General features: G+C 42.4%; 1 pseudogene across 1 annotated transcript; it reads left to right on the forward strand.

Moving 5' to 3' along the window:
* The first annotated feature begins 820 nt into the window (after nt 1–820).
* On the forward strand, nt 821–4,675 carry LOC308217019 (serine/threonine-protein kinase 35 pseudogene; annotated as a pseudogene). The gene is made up of 3 exons: nt 821–893; nt 1,388–1,545; nt 3,866–4,675. The product of its transcript is annotated as a serine/threonine-protein kinase 35 pseudogene (transcript).
* The last annotated feature ends 2,157 nt before the right edge of the window (nt 4,676–6,832 follow it).

Below are 6,832 nucleotides of genomic sequence, written 5' to 3' on the forward strand. Positions count from 1 at the left end.
AGTGGACCTGATTAAACAAGTCCTGCAAACCCTTCCAGAGGCTGAACACTGTTCAGTTAAAACCCGGACTAACTCCATCAAAACCAGTGAAGAAATTAGGAGCTAACAGAGTTCCTTCAGCCCTGAATCATGTCCTTCTTGTGCTTTATGTTACATTGAAAAGGCAAGATAGCATGTCTCAATGATGCTTTGGAAAACTTTTTTTATGACGTGGGCCCTTTCTGCACAGCATGGTCCCTGGAGGTGTGGAAATGGGCCATAATGGTAGTGAAACCTGTCCTTAGAGAATATTCCCTGTGCAAAGGGCACAGCTCTCACAATAATGGCCTTTGCCTAGTGTCCCTAATACAAGAGCTGCCTCAAAGAGGGGGACCAGTGAGCCTAACAAAGCTGTTAGACTGCTCTGGCTGTGATAGGAATAAACAATACCCCTCAGGCAGCCCAAAGCTTCAAGAAAGTTTGGTACAGGCTGAAAGTCCTCCAATTCTCTTTGTCCTCTGCTTTCTGCTCCACACCGACACCTTGCTCTCTTTCCCTTCCATACCAACTACATATTTGACTAGAGGCATGTCCTGGGTTCAGCAGTAAGCAGTCATTTTTTTCTCCTTCTTAGTAGCTGGTGCAGCGCTGTGTTTTTGACTTTCGGCCTGGGAATAATACTGATAAAGCCGATGTTTTCAGTTGCTGGTCAGAATGTTTACCCTGACCAAGGACTTTGTGAGTCTCATGCTCTGCCAGGGAGGAGGAGACGCCGGGAGGAAGCAGAGACAGGACACCTGACCCAAACTAACCAAAGAGGTATTCCATACCACAGCACGTCATGCCGGGGGATGTAACGGAGAGTTACCCCGAAGGGCTGGAACGCAGCAGGGTGGGGGGCAAGGTACCAGTCGGTGAGCGGTTGTATTCTCTTCCCTTGTTATTTCCCTTATCATTATAGTTATTGGTGGCAGCAGTAGTGATTTGTGTTATACCTGAGTTACTGGACTGTTCTTATCTCAACCCGTGGGAGTTACATTCTTTCGATTCTGCTCCCCATCACTCTGGGGAGTGGGGGGGGGGGGGAGTAGAAGCTGCGTGGCTGACTTGCCAACTGGCTTAAACCACGACAAGGCAAAACAATATTTAAACTTTCCAGCATGGAAGGAAAATCTCTGTCTCCCAGTTTAGCTGGGTCATATCCTTCCTGTATTAACTGCCAAGCCTATTCCCCACCTGGACATCTGTGAGAAGGACCTCACACCATCAGGTTGCTCCCTCATATGAGAGATTTTCCAGCCAGATGCACCCTTTTTGAACTACGTGGGATACAATCAAGGTTCTTTGGAAAATATTTCCTTTTTCCTTGCTTCTGACTTGGATAGTTGTAATTTCATTGTCTTGCCAGCCACTGAGCCTTGTTCTATGGAAAATGCCTATGGATATAGCCTGCTGGAAGGAACAATTGAGCTGTTAAAAAAAACCAAACAAGACATGGACCAGAAAACAGGTTTATTTTTAAATAAAGACTTCAGTGGCAATGAATGTTTCTATCTTATCTATCAGGTATGTCTCTGGTCAGTACCGATATTCTTGCCACAGAAAAACACTCATAAACTCACTTTCATGAAGAATGCAGAATACCCCATTATTCTTAAAATAGTAGGGAGTTTTTCTGATTTCCTGAACCTTATATAAACCTGTACATTTTTAGCCTTATTTTTTAAGTTGACCCAGCACACAGATGCAGGGCATTATATATCATGAATCCATCTTGAAAACACCTTTGCTCACATTTATATTTGTGAGCAGTCAGCTTTAAAAACAGATTCATTTATCAAGCTTGCATCTACATCTGAATTCAGGATAAGGGTTTGGCTCTGATAAGAGCACAATTTCTGCTATAACGGTCCTGCTTACACTGAGAAGGGCTTTCTTTGATCTGTTATAAACTGATCAAGACTTAATAGTCATCTGAGAAAGTCTTGGTTCATAACTCATTTTTACAACTATCTGATTTCTTTTCATTTATTTGGGGTTTATCTTGGGTATGAGGCCCCTGAAATAATTTTAAACTTCTCCACAAAACTATGAATGTAAAATCTTCCATGAAGGAATCCAGTTTCTCTGTAATCTTGATTAATCAGATTGTCATTATCCAGCAAGGCTATCCCAAGGCCAGAGCAATTAAGAAACTGCATCATTTTGTGGTTCCTGTTTTGTATTTATTTTTATATACTCTGGGTAACTACCTAGTCATTTCAGTTTAATTGCTGCAGTTCTGTAGTACCCTTCCCTCCACCTCCAAGAACGAATTCTTCACAAACTTTTTGTCCCCATGCACTAATCTGTTTTCGTGACCTGAACAGCATTTATCCCCGGTCATAAATGAAATCTGTATTTCATCACATTCATCACTCTGTTCCGTGCTACAGCCAAATAGCTGCACTCCTGCAGCTTCAAATGATGGCACAGAAGAGAATTGTTAGATATGCACATTCCAGTCATCTCACATCTGCCAGGTCTGTTGTGGGCAAAAATGAAGAAACCAGAGCCAAAAAAACAACCCTGCTTTGTGTGTATGTTTTATTTTAAACCATTCTGAAGCCAAGAATGTGAAGATCAACCAAATGTTGACATGCTAGTAATATTTTGTTTTACACAGATCTATAAATATACTTATCACTGTTTAAACTAAGACTGAATATACTGTAGTCATAAGAAACACACATGTTCTAGAGGACAGATAGAAATAATTATAAGAAATAAAGACTGGAAACACTTTCTTTTCTGGATGGGGTTAGACTTGCTATAAAACTTGATTTGCGATAATCTTCCATTCCTTGTGCAGGTGATCTTAATGGGAATTTTCTTCCAGATTAGGCCCAGATACAAATACACCTTTTGTGACTTTGGTTTGCAACTCTTCTGCAAACTTGTTTCATTATGGAGCTGCTCCTAAGCTGTCCATAGCTATGAATAGCAAAACTATTGACAACAAATCCAAATTCACTGCACAGGAGCAGCTCCACTGAAAAAAATGTAGGCTTCCATGAACTGAAAAAAAAAGTGTTCAAAAGAAACACAGAATTGTCTCAGCTATGGATCAGCCGTGATTAACCTAATCTGCCCTGCTGTCTCTGACAACGACCAGCATCAGACACGGGGCTAGGAAACTGGTATAGAAGGATACAGCAGGATCAAGAGGAAAAGGATCAAAAAAGGTGGTAAGCTTCCTATTGTACTGACAGAATGTACATACTGACTTTCTGAACTTTCCTTATGCTGAAGCTCAAGGAGAAGGAAGAGGCAGACTTCGCTGTCTGTCTTTGGTGAAGACAAAGGGGGAAAAAAGAAAAACGGTCATGATGATAACAGATTGTAAGTAAGGAGGCGAGAGACTTCTGTCTTAGGATGGACAGGGTATGTAGGAGTGCAGGTCAGCTCCTGTAATGGGAACTGTAGGATCTCTGGCTAAGTTGCACTGGACCTACCCAGGAAAGGAAACGCATTTACCTGTATGCTTCTGAGGAAGGCAATAGAGCAGGTCGCTGGCAGACTGACAAGTGAGAACAGCCACATTAGTAAAGAGAAAGATGATAGATGGAGATGAGATTTTGAGTAAGAGGAAGAATTAAAGGTAGAAGGTAAATCGCTGAAAATGGCCATAAACACTGAAATCCACTATGGAGCTCAGACTTCAAAAGTCCTCATTTAATCAGGAAACTAGCAGGAACGACCTTTTGGAAGGAAATTATGAAGAGGGAAAGAAATGTTAATTGCTAAAATAAACTAAAGAACAAATTGTCCCAAAGGGGAGAAGATAAGAAGCTTACCTACCTTTACTACTAAAATAACATTCACAATAACTCGTGTTTGTTTTGAGGAGCGCGTCCTGCAACGGCACGGCCTGGGGCAGCGCATGAGCCATGGCAACAAGCGCAGCCAGCTCTACCTGTGCCTCGTGGAGACCTCCCTCAAAGGTGAGAGGATCCTGGGCTATGCAGAGGAACCTTGCTACCTGTGGTTCGTCATGGAGTTCTGTGAAGGAGGAGACCTCAACCAGTACGTGCTGTCATGAAGACCTGACCCAGCCACGAACAAGAGCTTCATGCTGCAGCTGACCAGTGCCATTGCCTTCCTGCACAAGAACCACATTGTCCACCGGGACCTGAAGCCAGACAACATCTTGATAACAGAGAAGTCTGGCACCCCTGTCCTCAAAGTGGCTGACTTCGGGCTGAGCAAGGTCTGCGCTGGCCTCACTGCTCGGGGCAAGGAGGGTGGGCACGGGAACAGGAACGTGAATGTGAACACGTACTGGCTGTCCTCGGCTTGTGGCTCTGATTTCTACATGGCCCCCAAGGTCTGGGAGGGACACTACACTGCCAAGGCTGACATCTTCGCTCTGGGCATCATCATCTGGGCCATGATTGAGAGGATCACTTTCATTGATGCAGAGACCAAGAAGGAGCTGATGGGGACCTACATCAAGTAGGGAACTGAGATTGTGTCTGTTGGGGATGCGCTGCTAGAAAACCCAAAGATGGAGCTGCACATCCCTCAGAAACGCAGGACTTCCATGTCTGAGGGGATCAAGCAGCTCTTGAAAGACATGTTGGCTGCTAACCCCCAGGATTGATCTGATGCCTTTGAGCTTGAAACCAGAATGGACCAGGTTACATGTGCTGCTTAAATTCAGGGCAGGGCACTGCTGTGCTTTGCAGCTGGGTTTATTTACCAGGGACCCGTGATCTCCATTATTTACATGCAAGCAAATAAACCCACAAAGAATCTATCAAAATTGGGAAATTAAGAACATACTAACTTACAAATCTGTGAAACAGGCCAAGAGGAAATGAAATTTAGAAACAAAACAGGACAAAACAAAACAATTTTAGCATCTAAGACTGGATAAAAGGTTTCTTTTGATAAACCAAGTGTTAAAATATCTGACTCTTTAGGGATTAGGTAGAATTTGTGACATGAACAGTAAAAGATTAAGCCATTTCTCTTGTGATATCAGTACAATACACAACTGTTAATAGTACAGTTAATAGAAAATAACTGGTTGATTGATTGCAATAGAGATTCAAGTTTGTTAAATCCTTCTTTGACAGAGAGCTGTCATTATGCCATCAAGAATCACCTGATATGTGTCAAATTTTAGAGGACTGCCTGTCTCTGTATCACTGACTGGGGAGCATTTCAGAAAAAGGAAGCACGCTTTCCTGAGTCAGTGCCTGAGTTAGCAGAGCATTTCTAGATTGAACAGATCTGAATTCAGAAGGGTTCCTCTCCTCAAGTACTGCATGTCCTCCCGGGTGCGAGAGCACCTTTGTGGGTCACTCTGGTGTAGCATTAGTAGCTCCTGGGTCTGAAACCAGACCCGCGTTCACATGCAGCAGGACGTGCATTTCAAAGCCCATGTCCTTCTTCATTCATGCCGCACAAGTGGCTTGGCGTATTCACACTGCTCACAAGCATAACAAAAAGCAGCTTGAGACAGAGAACCAAACAGCTCCTCTCTCCTTGCTCTTCAGAAGAGGCAGTGGACCAGGAAGTGCCTCATTCCCCAGATCCGACTTGTGTGCTGGCAGTTGGACCACACTGATTTCGCATATGGTATAAAAATGAACAAACATAAAAATGGGTATTGATGAAGTGCGATTTCACCCTTAAAATGCATCTGAATTCGCTGCATCAGTCCAGCCAAGTGCCAAAAATGTGAGGGAGCTGCAACTGTATCACATAGTCTGTGCAATGAATAAACTTAGAGTTAAATGGACCTCACAACACGAATGTAGGAGACTATGCCCAGCCAGCGTGAGAAAGTCTCACAGTATAAGTAAGATTCAGAGATAACCCCTGCAGGAACTGTAACAAATGGGATACCTAAAGAAATCTCAGGCTTGTGCAAAAACTATTGTCACCACCACTTAATGGCAATAACAGAGGTGTACTGAGTTCAGCAGATCGCAGATAGCCATAGGTGCACCAGTGACCAACCTGTGTTCTTATTTTCTGCACACTTAAACTGCTGAGTCCTTGGAAATTTGGCATCTTTGTATGGTTCTATTTCCTCACTTGGCTCTAAGAAGGAGTTGATTAGGAGGGAATGAGTAACTTTTTTTTTTTTTTGCCTTGCTTGCTTTCCCCAATAAAGGAGCAAAATAACCTGTTTTCATTATTATTGTTATTTTCTGCCAGCATGTTGAAAGATGGGCACATTATCAGACTGCCAAATTTTCCAAAGAATTCTAGAAGGTTGATCTAAACCAAATGTAAATACTAACAATGAAACTCTCATCTTTTTGTGTTCAGTGTGGTTGCAGAAATCATTTAAGTCAAGTAGGGCCTGGACTGAGATCTGTAATTTTTTTTTTTTCTGTGTTCATCAGAGATCACTGAGTAACTTCAGAAATGTTCTTTTATATCTTAGGAAACAAAAACGAAAACTAGGACCAAGTTTTTTTTCTCTATGTCATTCCAAAGGGAAACATTTTAGCTTCCTCAGAGGTTTGCCCTTCCCTTGAAAGATAAAAATACATTAGAGTTTAAAAACTGCCATTAGATTGACAGACTGGCATGTTGAAACTGGTGAAGTTATTACTAATGCTTTATGCTCTCTGGAGCATGGCTGCTACACTTATTTGGTTCTCAGTTAGATGTTCATGTGCATAATTCCACTGCAATCTTCCAAGGAGAAGTCCAAATACATCAGGATTTATGCTCTTTCTGAATCTCGAACTGTGATATGCACACACTATGGAACACCTGAAGTTTATTAAGTGTTTGGCAGTCATGGGCATCTTATCTTTTTCACATAACAGCATCTACCTACTGTTTATAA

Source organism: Psittacula echo (assembly GCF_963264785.1).
Source record: "Psittacula echo genome assembly, chromosome: 2".
Taxonomy (NCBI): domain Eukaryota; kingdom Metazoa; phylum Chordata; class Aves; order Psittaciformes; family Psittacidae; genus Psittacula; species Psittacula echo.